The sequence below is a fragment of the Medicago sativa genome, chromosome 3 (assembly GCF_051527215.1).
Source record: "Medicago sativa cultivar Bolivia chromosome 3, Bolivia_mono, whole genome shotgun sequence".
NCBI lineage: Eukaryota > Viridiplantae > Streptophyta > Magnoliopsida > Fabales > Fabaceae > Medicago > Medicago sativa.
The window spans coordinates 21,083,287-21,096,359 of NC_140751.1; the positions used below are offsets into that span (position 1 = coordinate 21,083,287).

The window sequence follows — 13,073 nt, forward strand, 5'->3', positions numbered from 1 at the left end:
AGAAGAAAAGCATAAAGTAAATAACAAGAAAATAAAGAAAGAACTTTTATTAAGAAAGACAATTGTCACTGTTGAATTCCAAGAACAAAAGATGAATTGTTGTGATAGCTAGCTACTCTATTTATAGTCTTATGTCGACTTAAAACCTAAGCAACTAATCACTAGAATGTTCCACAAGAAACCACGGGCTTTTAGGTCAGAAATAGGAAGCTTTTCCATGAAGCAAAAGCAGCAAAAGTGGGTCTGGGAGGTGGCACGGGCCGTGCCAAGCTTCTGACTTGGGGAAATCATATTTTTGTCTTCAATCTTCGTATTTTCAAACCGAATCAGCTCCAAATCCTCTTTCTTTTGCTCCAAGACTCAATCTATCAGATATTCGTTCCTGAAATATAATAACTTGCAATTGAAGTAAAATAGTTCTAAAAGGAAATAATATTTAAATAAAACGAAATTAAATCTAAATAAAACGGACTCAAATATTATATTAAAACTACTAATTATTGACTCATCAAATTCAAATACTTTCAGGTGAATTTTATTGTTTGGATAAAAAATTTAAGAATTTTCAAAATGATGAAAATTTATGAAGTATTTCGTTCAAGTTAAACTTAGAGATTTTCAAATTACACCTAAAAGATAAGAAATTCAAATTTCTTCATTGTTATAATTTTTCAAATTTTGCATTTGGTACTCAAATTTTCTAGAATTTTCAAATTCACCCCTCAATTTTTTCAAATAATATAATTTGATCCCTCAAAATTTTTGAAATTTACAAATTGACCCCTAATTTCAATTTTTAATTTTGGTCCAAAAAATTAAAATCTATAAAAGTTTCCCAATATTGATGACAATGAAATTTTTTATTACGTCATCCTAACAATAGTATTTAAATATGAGAGTAATTTAATTGAATCATTTGAATTGCCTAAAATTCTAATTTCTTTAAAATTTGTCAATTATCTCATTAAAACACACTCTTAAGAAAAATGGTAACTTGTGCCCTAAGATTTTGTTTGGGAATTTGGAGGGGAGGGGAATGGAGGGTTTTAGGGGGTTAGAAATATGGGGGAAAATAGAGAAATCTTTCACAATTTTTGAAAGAGTAGATTTTTAGAAAATGATAAATTAATTTTTATGATTACTAAATTTTTTATTTTAAGAATATTTTAACAACATAGATTAAATTTTAAGAATTCATATAAACTTTCCAAAACCCTCCTCCAATACAATTATTGAGTTCCCTCAAATGAGGAGAGTTTTATATTATTAAGAAAAATTAACCCCCCAAAGCCCTCCTCTCCCTTTTTCTTCTATTTTTTCCGCTTGCTTCTTCCTTTTTTCCAAAGCATTCACCTCTCTTCCCCCCTCCAAACTTGCAAACAAAGCCTAAGGGAACAAAATAAGGATCTAAAAATAGAATTAAAAAATAAATGTTGCCATGAAAAGATAAATTTTTAAGTTTTTAAGCTTATAAATGCACAATTTCCAAGATTAAAATTCTACATTTAAAAGCTTCATTTAGCAAAACCCTTCATTTAATCATTTATCTCAAACGAGTTGAGCTACTCAACCCTCTAGTATCGGGTACGCTTATGGTCTGTATTGTACATACCAAACTGTATCCACTTTTATTTGGTTGATTCTGGGTGGTGCATACGATAAAAATATGCAATGGTGAAAGAAATAGCAAAATATATTTTGATTTTTTTTTTGCCATGTTTTGAAAGGTTATTCATTCTACGAGTATTAAATTACTTTTTTAAGGGGCGGGATGAGACCTCAATAGTTTGTTGTTGGATTTCTCGAGTGGCGCATATATGTTGCACTATTGCATTGTCAAACGCACCAAAAAAATTGAGTTGGTGGCGATGTTGTAGTGTTGGATTTTGTTTAAGAAAAAAAATGAAAAAATAATATTGACAAAAAAAAAGAAGAAAGTTGGAGCTTGTAGTATCAGGATTATTGAGAAGTGAAAAGTGATAGAAATGTTGGGGTGTGGTCTTGTCTTCAACAGGAGGAGCAGCAATGTAAAAGGGGAAGGTAATGTTGAAATGTTAATAAAACTACCGAAAATGCGAAATGCAATAAGTCCTCAATTTTGATTACGTGTTTGAATTTAAGAGGGGGTGAGAGTGTGTCTTTGCTAGTAATGAAGTTTTATTGTCAAATACCATATTGTATCTGAGACAAATACAAACCACCAGCACAACAAATCACAATAATTATACGACAATGGCAATGGCCATAACAGACAATGCATTTGCAACCGTAATCACAATTTGAAACCATTACAAGATACTTCACTAGAATGTGACAAGAATAATTAATGGTGACATAACGAGCATCTCCACATTCTAAAAATAACAGGTAAAATTGAATTATGAGATCACCTCTTCAAACAGAAGTCCATTTTTCTCTGCAATTAAAAAATGATCTTTATGGCTAAAATTTTCACCTAATGACTAAGAAGATCAACCCACGTAACTAAGGCCTAAAATGAACCATTGAAGAGTACTATTTGTTCCTTGGTTAAAAGATGGGTAAAATTTATGCATCACTTTGTTTTATTTCCAATTTGGAACATGTTGAATCAAAATTTGTTCCGAAATACTTCTGCGCGAACCCAACGACTTCTATAGAAACCGCAATCCAAGTGCAAAGGTTCTTCATTTCCCTGAACATCTGAAAATACTCTCAAATTACACGACCTGCCTTAAACCCTTTTGTGTGCAAAGTTAACCCTTCATCTTCACAAGATTCATAGTAATAATGTTTCAATAAAAACTCGTCATGCTTGCATTAAATATGATTCTTGTTTTGTAGGCATTGGCCAAAACGGTGATAACTCGACAACTTTTCCTATTATTAGCAGAGTTGGTGACTCTAATCCATTAGATGCAATTTTTTAAGGTAGGTCCTTAAGTTCTGCAAACACCTGCATGATTACAAATAAATAATTAATCATTGGACCTCAAAGAAGAGATGGATTCTTGCTTATCATTCAACTGTCAACAACGACTATTCTGTTTGGATCCTTTCTTTGAGTAAGAAAGAAATCCCGGAACAGAACAATATTTAGTAATCATAAAGGATCACTCTCCTTTCACACTGGATTAACTGTTCATAACTATTCAGAAGTATCCTCCCCTCTATCAATTGAGGCATATTTTTCTTAGAATAACCAAACTTACAACAGAAATGGTACTACTATTAACACTAGTGTAATTACCCTGACGTTGCCCGGGTTAGACATATAATTTTGGATGACAAAAATTATGTATGCATGATATTCTCAAATAAAATTCATCACAAACCAGTACTTAACTAATATCTTAATGGGTGCACGCGAATAGAAAAAATAAATCATATTTTAATCACGCGTAAATTAATAGATGCACGGACCGATGAAATTAACTGGATTTAACAAAATTATTAACACGTAGCAATGATTTAAATTAATCGGTACTTTTTTAATTGTTCAACTGACTTTAATAGTGTCGGGCGGTGGTTAACTGTTGTTGGGTCAACGGTAGTTGGAGAAAAAACAATTTCAAAAGTGAAAAGATCGATTTTAAAAGAACATATCTGATAGAGAATAGCCAATAAAACAGAATAAATCAAAAGAAATAAGAGAATAGTGGTGAATATTAATAACTCACAAAAGAGTTACAAGTTCCACATCGCAACTCCTAGTTTGATGTCCGGTTTATCCTATATTATTTACATTGCTTGTATTGCAGAGGATATATAAGTGGCTTCCTGAGCATGAGCAAGACATAAGGCATCTAGTGGGTACCAAAATACAATGTATCGGGTACGAAAAGGAATAGACAAAGGCGAATGGATCCCTGTTGAATTGCGTGAAAAATTGGAACAAAATTGGGAAGATAGTAAATGGAAGGACAAGGAAGAAGTTGATAAGTAAAATAGAAGACCCTCTGATGGTCCATTGCACACTTGTGTGTCAATTCCAACAACCGGGCATTCTAAAAGATTAGTAAGTAAACAAATTATATTTGCAGTAAAGCATAGTGATTTAAATTAACAATAATACTAATCTATTTATTTTGTAATATAGAAAACTGACTCAAACATGACTCCAAGCTGCTGGGAGGTGTATCAAAAGACACACAAAATGAAAGGCGATCCATCAAAGTGGGTATCCTCCATATCTCAGATGGTTGCAGTAAGTTACAATCCGATGTGATTATCATTTCTTGCCTTTTGTCAAATAAACATAAAATAATTGAAAATTTTCTAGAATTAGTTATACCCTTTTGTAGACTTGGTATGATGGTGGATAGTCAAGGTAATTGGAAATACTTTAAAATTAGTATTTATAATTGTTCTTATGTGTATTGATGCATGCTGCTATACTATTACTCTGCCATCATGTGCTATAATTGTTTTTTGTTATATAATCATTTATATTGTTGTATGTTGCCAGCTTTTATGCTATAGTTTTTAATGTTATGCATGCTTATTATTGTTCATCAGGTTCTGACATCTGAACGTGATAATCTTATGTTTCTTCACTTGGAAAGAAATCATGATAACTTAGTTATTAATCAAAAGCTAGTTTTAATTTGTCTAAGTTGTTATTGGTTGGTTTATATATGAATTTATATTAAGGTAATTGTAATAGTTAATTTAATTTCATATTTTTGTAAGTAAGAATTAAGACGAACTATAATTTTGTAGGATAAATATGTAAGACAGATTTTTGAAAGGAACTCACAGCAAACAGAGCGGGATGATGTGTCTACTGACCATCAGTCAGACAACTTCATCTTCTTAGACGTAGTTGAAAGACTCGACAAGAAAGGACACATATATGGTTTGGGAGCAAAGGCAGGAAAGTACAAGCCTTCTTCATCCATATCATTTGATGGCATCACACCATTTGAATATGAGCATATGATGACTGCAATATCGAAAATGTCAGCTGAAAACATGGAACTCAAGGAGCGGTTGAAGACTAGTGAGGAATTGATTCGTGCATCACAGGAGGAGTCACGTTTAACTCGAGAGCAGTCACAGGAGGATTCACGATTGTCCGAGAGAAGTTCCAGAAATTCATGGAGGGTTTTGCACAAGGTCATTCACATCTACCTCCATATCGACCTCATTCTTCGAGTTAGGATCAACATCTGTGTCCACTTACTTGATTATTTATCATATTATTTTGAGAATTTGATTATAACTTTTAGTTTAACGTAAATGTTATAATACTATTTAGTAATTATTTCAATATATTTTGATGCAAAAGACAAGTAGTGTGATTCTTGTTACGAAAAGGTTTTTCATCAAATATTAATGTGATTTTTATCATATTTTATCATATTAATGTATTTTGTATTGTGATTTTTGATCACATTGTTTTATATTTGCGACGAAAAATTTAGAAGTCGCAAAATCCTTGGCTTGCATAGTAGCGTCGGCCTTCATTGCGAACCTAATCAAATTCCAAGATATTTTGCGACGGGAGTATTCTCTGTAATGTGAAACGGTTTTATCCCTTGGAAATTTGTGACAAGTATTTTATTACGTCGGTAATTTGTGACGGAAAGCTGGTTAAAATTATTCATATAAGGAGGGTTAGCGACGAAAATTTATGTTTGCGACGGAATGGAAACCGCCACAATCAGTTACGGAATTGATTTTCCCTCGCTAAACTTTTCCGACCCCTATTATTACGACAGATTTTTGCAGCGTCGCAAAATTCGTCAGAAACTCGTTTGCTACGGATTTTATCCTATTTTGCGATGGAATCCGGCCGTCGCTAAATCTGAGTTTTCTAGTAGTGTCAAAAGAACTAATAAAAAATTATACTTATGCCTCTTGAATGTTATCCTGAATTTGCATCATTGAGAAAATAATATCAAGAAAATTTTGTATGATAAATCACATTTGTGATTGAACATAACAATAGTTATTGATTGTAATGATGAAACATCACATGATAAATTAAACTTTATTTCTAGATTGAATGATCCATACTATTTGTTTCGTATAATCGATGTTGTTTGTGGTAAATGATATAGTAGAAATTTTCATTCATCTAGACTTTGAACATGTGAAGATAGTTGTTTTATCTTGGTTTTCGGGTGTCAAACATTGATTACGTTTGAACCTTTTAAACCGGTGATATCTTATTTTTTCTTGGGAAGGGAAAAAGTAAGCAAAACCCTTGAGAATCGAGGTCCGGGAGTTGTTTTCGCTACGGGAAGGTGTTAGGCACCCATAACGACTATAGTAACCTATAGGAACCGTCTTTAATTTCTACGCGCGCGCTTTATTTTTAAATGCTATTTTGAAATGCTTATTAAACCTAAGGATGTTCTAAGTGAAGAATTGGAGGGAGAAGAATGTTTTTGGATTTTTATTTTAGTTGAATTGAAGGAATTCTGTTCCTTGCCTACGTACCCGATTAAGGGATCAAATCCACCGTAGTTCTCTTTCAAAAAATGTTTTTGTTTTTGTTGGTTGATTTTAAGTTTGAAAATGGAGTTTGAAGAATAGAAAGAGGCCTCAAGGGCATGAGATTGGAAAATAGTGAGGTTGAATTAGTGAATTGCAAAAGAAGTCAAAGTTTGATTATTTTCATTGAAATTTGATTAAGAAAATGGAAAAGAAAATACAATGGGATATTGGATCCCAAGGTTTATTTGGAAAAGGTTTGAGTGAAGTTGTTCACATTTGTTTGGAAAACTAGTATTTACACCCGTGCAACGCACGGGAAGAAAATTAATTATAAATATACATATTTTTATATACTTATAGTTTGTTATACCTAATATGAAATACATTTAATATTGATTAACATATATGTATTTATCAAAATTCACTATTATTTGTTAATCCAACAAACAAATTTTTTAACTCATTTTATTTTCAAGCCATAAGTATATCTTACAGGCCCCGCGTTTTTGGAGTGCGGATTGAGTTGTGTATGAATTGTTTCTAAATCCTCTTAATTTTTGATGAGATAATTGTTCACTTAAAGATATATCCTCCTGACCTCCGCTTAACCACATGTATTTTCTTTATAAAGTCCCCACAAATTTAATAGCCACGTGTAAAGATTTGACTTGATTGATATGTATTATATCTATTTTTTAAAATAATGTATTATATCTGCTGAGTTAGTAAATATTTGACTTGTATTATATCTACTTATCTAGTCGCTACCCAAAAAAAATACTACACTACCAATTCTACGATCAAAACATTACCCTTGAAGTGGCTAAACTACCTCCAATGCAATTCAAAAGTTGAATATGATTACATGTCAAATCATGTAGTGTTGTGAATCAAGCAAATGGTTGAAGTTTAAAAAATGAGACTACATGTCAAATCATGTAGTGTTGTGAATCAACCAAATGGTTGAAGTTTAAAAAATGAGACGCTTAATATTTAAAATTCATCAGTATAAATAATAAAGAAATAATGAAGTTGAAAACAATTGCAAAATGAATCAGCGTCATGCTTACACCAAGTATTGCAACAAAAGTGTTATCGAATGATGCGACACAGCCAAATAACATAAGGCAAGAGTTAGAGATGCACTTGTAGATTTAAGTACAATACATGCCCACATAAGAACATAACTCCAGATAACAAAAGAAAAAAAAATCAGGTACATTGCTTTCCTTGTGTATAAAAAGTTAAAAAAACGACCACCAGATCTTGCATAATTCCAACTGATCAACCACATATTCAAATTATAAAAAAATGCTTTCATTTTTGCCAAAATGGCCTTGTGTGTTGGGAGGAAGAAACAATATAATTTTGGTCTGGTTGGTGTATGGTTTGTGTTTAGTTGTATGATTGTGAAAGTTAAATTTGACTACAATTGTACTTTCAAGATTTTATGATTAATAAGTGGATAGTTTGAGGAAGTTTCATGCGTTTGTTACTAAAAGTATGAGCTAAATTAGTCTGTTATTAAGATATAAACATGTATACATTCACAAATATGTTACAGTCTCATCATGAGTAATACTAAATACACGTTAAAATCATTCAAATGTCATATATTTAAGCTAGTAATGTATCTTCAAAAACGCTTGTGATTGCTTCTGAAAGCGAAAACCATTGGCATGGAATCATCAGCAGACCAAACAAAGATACGATAAAGTTGCTGCTAACTCTTAAGCCTTTGAAGTGCGTTGAAAAATCCATCACTTGGTGACAATCCACCCATCCCAACACTAATGAAGCTCACTAAAACCTTCTTACCATTGTAGTTTGAACCTTGCCTGTGGAAGTTATCAATAAATCATAACGCTATTGTACGTTTATCATATGCATAAAATTGAAAATTAACATAATCTATGAGATGCACACAACTCTTCCTTAAGCCCAAATAGTGACTCAGAACTTGATCGCCATCAAAAAAAGCAAAAGTTATTTAAGAATTTTGATTAGCCCTCCAATGCATTAAGAGGTTTGTGGGCCTGATTTGAAGTGCTCATATTTTCAATTATATTTAGTGTGGCTCATACGAAAGCTAGAACATATGGGAAGCTCATTTGAAATGCATATAGTTGAAGACTGCATGGGGAAAAAATCCTTATAAAATTGGTATCTCAAAATGTACTTCAATGATTGTCCAAAAATGAAATGAAGAAAACAACATATGGCAATAGATCAAAATGTACTTCAATTATAGTGAATATTGAATAAAAGGAGTAGTTAACTCTCAATAGAAGAGTGTGGCAAGAAAAAATAGTAGAAAGATGGGGAAACTTGATCCGATTTGAATTTGAATTGTGGGGGTGAGGAATCTTTCACGGAAAAGTATATGAGGTTCAGGAACCATACAACCTGTTTTTGTCATACAGCTTTGAAGGAGTGTATAGAGAAAGATTCCTGAATAAAAGTAGCAGTAGCTAAAAATGTGTACTTTATTGTTTTTGTGAGTTAATAGGTGGATGCCTTTAAAATCTGACACATGTTTAGATTAAATAAACATTTTAAACATGATGCATAAAAAGTATGATATAACAATTAGCAAATAACTTAAGTAAAGTTTGAAAAGGTAAAAATTCAAAATGGGAGAGACATATGGCTTAAGAGATTCAAATTTTGAAAAGTAGATAGAGTGGGGAACTTAATTAAGTTAGGCTATAAATTGCAGCAAAGTAAAACCTGCTTTTGTAGTTGTGTAACATTAGAAGCTTTGAAGGAGTGTGGAATAAGATTCTTGAAAAAATAGCACAAATATAGGATGTATGGAGAAGATGCTTTCTGATTAAGTCAACTTGTGTCTAAATTGGGTTAAATAGTTTGGGTTGTAAGCAAATAAATTGGGGTCAAACTTGTAAAAAAGAATTAATTCTGATCAATCACAGAATGTCAAAATTCATGAAGCCAAGAATAGTATAGTAAACATGGCCTAAAATTATCAACAAAAAATGAAAACAAACCACAAGAAGAACTGCTCATTACTTAGTCTGCTACTATACTATCTATTAATGGATTCCATACAATACACAATTTGCTTGTGTTTCTCTTTTTATACATAGATGACATCACAAAGCACAATTAATAGCATATACTATTCACTACACAAGAGAGGTCACATAATTCCCTAATACGAAGTTTTAAATGCAATACCTGCAATTGAACCAAAAGCTTCAGTAGCATCATCGCTAACCATTGGATTATAGTAGCATCATCTCTAAGTATATTGGATAGAGCAGCTGAATCAGCTTTGTCTTGCAATTGGCCCTAAACATACGGAACATAAAATTACAACAAACATTGATATTAATTAACTCTGAGTGGAACAGGTGTACTCAAACTTACGCAGCACCATTAAAACAGACATAACATTATTACCTAAATAACTTGTTGAATTATTGTATTATTAAACTACTGAAGAACAACAGACTTCTTTTGTTTTTCTTGTTTAAAACAATTGACTTCTTTTGACATGACAATTACATGTTTATTCTACTCCAAGAAATATAATATAATGGCTCAACATTTAAAAGTATGAACAATACTTAAACTTTAAAGTACTTAATTTTTAAAAAGGGCCAGCATATATCCCCATGGAACCCTCTAGATTAACCTGATGTTTTCTCATGCAAAGTGCACATCTTATGACTTATGTGCAATTCATACAAACCTTACTGCATCTTGTTCATGTATTAATTAATAAAACCATCTACCATACAATGATAATGAATCAAACAAACCTAAAGTGAGGGACTTTTCATGAGAAATATACCTCTTGGAAGAAAAATAACTCTTCTGGTCCACTAACTCAAAATGGCAAAGAGTAAATCTGTACAAAATATTTCAGCTAACAATAAGTACAAAGACATGGACTTTTCATGAAATTACTTGTAGAAGAATATAATAGCTAATAAAAATCTAATAAAAATATCAACAATGAAGAAACTATAATCTTAACCAAGCAAGCAAAATGATTATGCGACAAAAACAATCTTCCGATGTCAAATTAGAAACACATGCATTATTCAACACTAAAAAGACATATAAATATGTTTAAAATATGTGATTAATTTTTTAACACAGAAAATATGTCAACAGAAAGTCACTAATAAGTTAAAAATTTCACACTAATGTCGCATGGACCAACAAAGCATCTTGGGTTTGACTTTGAAGATAAGAACCGAATATTGCAGATGGGTTTAAAAACCCTTTTTTTTTGTAGAAAGAGGGTTCTTTTTAAAAAGTGTTAACCTATAAGTGGCATCAAAAAAACATCTTTCAGGAAGTCTATTTCTGACATCTAAATTATGGAAAGAACATAATGCAGTAGATGCAGAACAACACAAAACAATCATGTTAAGTTTTAGTTTTAACTTCACATTTGGATACACTGAAATGTAAGTTCCAAACAAAACTATAAAATCATATTTAAGCAAAAGTGACAGCAAAATGATTTTTTAAAAAGAATCTAAATTAAGTTAGAATAGAGCCAAAAATAAAATAGGAGTATCACTATTGATTAGAGGAAAAATACCTTTGGTTGGATTGGTATCAACTACCTGAAAAGTACAAAGCAACATAGCATTATTGGTAGCAGAAGCAAATCAAACAAATAAAGAACCCAAGAAAGTTTAATCATCACTATAATCATCTTAGTTCATCTACTTGTAAAATAAGAAGTTTACAAAGAGTGAATCTTAAGAAACTCCTACTTGTAAAATAAGAAACACCATAAAAAATAGATGAGAACAATAAGAAGAAAGCCTTTAAAACTACAACAAAGTAAGTACAGTTTTCGCTGGGCCTCACCATGAATGGCAAAATTCTAAAGGACAGTCGCTCTTAGTTCATCTGGCTCCATCCGTGATACCATTTTCGGCCACAAGAGAATTCTTTTACTACCGTGCTCTTATTTCTTCTTCCATGATGTGCTGAAAATAAAATAAAATAAAATAAGGTGAGGTGGTGGAAATGGTGGAAACACAAAGAGCATAGAGAGATCAGTGCATAATGTGAAAATATACAAAAATTGGAGATTCTGCGCACAACAATAAAAAAAAGATTATTTTTAGGGAACAAAAAAATGAATCTTGTGCTTGACTCTAAATAAATGAACCAGCATATTGCATACATAATGAGCTAGTAAAATAAAGTTATATAGTATTGTAAAAAACACCATTAAAATCATTAAAGAGTCACACCTAAGATCATCTACAAAGAAACAAAATGCAATAAAATAAACCAAAAAACAGTAGAAGCTCACCTGGATATGTAAGTAGCCCTCATAACACATCCCACTCATATAATCTTGCAACCTTCATTCAGACACTTTTACAAACACCTTGTGGGTTGAAGAAATCAGCAGCGTGCATTTAAAAAATTGAAATAACTAATTAAAACCTTGATTCAATACTACCAAAATTCGATAACCAAATAACATGAAGAACTTTACTTGAAAGTATAATCCAAATTAATGGAAACTGAAATTGGGGTTTCTTTTGAGGAAATTCTACCACCAACTAATACAACAACTCAGTTCTCGTATTGGTTCAAAATCAAAAGAAAAAATTGAGGTTTCAGCAAAAGCATCAAAACAACCGTGAATGTGAACAAACAATTGAACATTCAACAAAAGAATAATAATAATATGGAATCAATTCATGAAATAAGAGATGGAAAGCAAGATGAAAACTCTTAGCACATTTTTAACTTATAAAGAGATGAACGAATATACCTTATCATAGCTACTGATTGTTCATTGCTGTCAAAAACATTCAAAATATGAAAAATGAGAAAAACCCAAGCAATAATTTGAACAATAAAAAAAATAACGAAATTAAAAAATGAGAGAGAGTCACTTACCCTTAAAGATCAATTCTGGTGTTGTAGATCCCTGTTGTACAATGGTTGAACCAAAAAATCTGAGGAAAAATAAAGAAGAATGAAGAACTCAGTAGTGAAAGAAGAACTCCATGTTTATGTTTATGTTGATGAGGAAAAGGGTTTGAAAAAGAAGGAGAAGAAGAAACAATGAAAGGGAAGAATAAAGAAAACGAAGAGAGAAGAAGCGGGTTTGAGATTATGAGAGAGAAAAAGAAATTTGCAGTTAGTGTGAGAAAGTGGGTATATGAGGTATGACAGTATGAGTTTTGAGGAAGTGAGTAGATATTTTTCCTAAAATTGTGGATTTGAGTGCATCTTCTTTGTATTTTAGTGGGGATTTGAATTTCAAAAGAATGAGTTTGCCGCCTAAGCCATGAGAGCTAAATTTGGCTAAGAGAGTGTACCTTGTAGTTTTTGTGATGTATAGGTGGATGACTTAAAAAATTGACACTTGTCAAAACATACCTAAAGCAGGCCTTCTAATAGTCTAATATTAAGATTGGTTTTTTCTAAGTATGAATCCTAGGCATTCATCTAAACATACAATCCTAAACATACATCTAAACATGCATATTCTAGCTATATAGTGATGTGTGTGCATGTGTCGGTGCTTGTGTCGGTGTACATCATTAGAGTCCATTGTCCTTATTACATCGTTGGCCTAGATACATTCTATGGCCTCTTTGCCAAGAAATTAAAAGCATGAAAGTAAGATATTACAA

General features: G+C 31.7%; 1 long non-coding RNA gene and 1 pseudogene across 2 annotated transcripts; one reads left to right on the plus strand and one right to left on the minus strand.

Moving 5' to 3' along the window:
- The first annotated feature begins 3,744 nt into the window (after positions 1 to 3,744).
- On the plus strand, positions 3,745 to 5,264 carry LOC146936328 (uncharacterized; annotated as a pseudogene). The gene is made up of 3 exons (XR_015033150.1): positions 3,745 to 3,997; positions 4,079 to 4,186; positions 4,702 to 5,264. The product of XR_015033150.1 is annotated as an uncharacterized LOC146936328 (transcript).
- Positions 5,265 to 7,927: 2,663 nt separating this feature from the next.
- On the minus strand, positions 7,928 to 12,627 carry LOC146936329 (uncharacterized). The gene is made up of 8 exons (XR_015030552.1): positions 12,331 to 12,627; positions 12,203 to 12,229; positions 11,732 to 11,809; positions 11,278 to 11,399; positions 11,003 to 11,027; positions 10,241 to 10,297; positions 9,622 to 9,735; positions 7,928 to 8,261 (listed from the first exon to the last, which is right to left on the minus strand). It is a non-coding gene; the product is annotated as an uncharacterized LOC146936329 (long non-coding RNA).
- Positions 12,628 to 13,073: the final 446 nt, after the last annotated feature.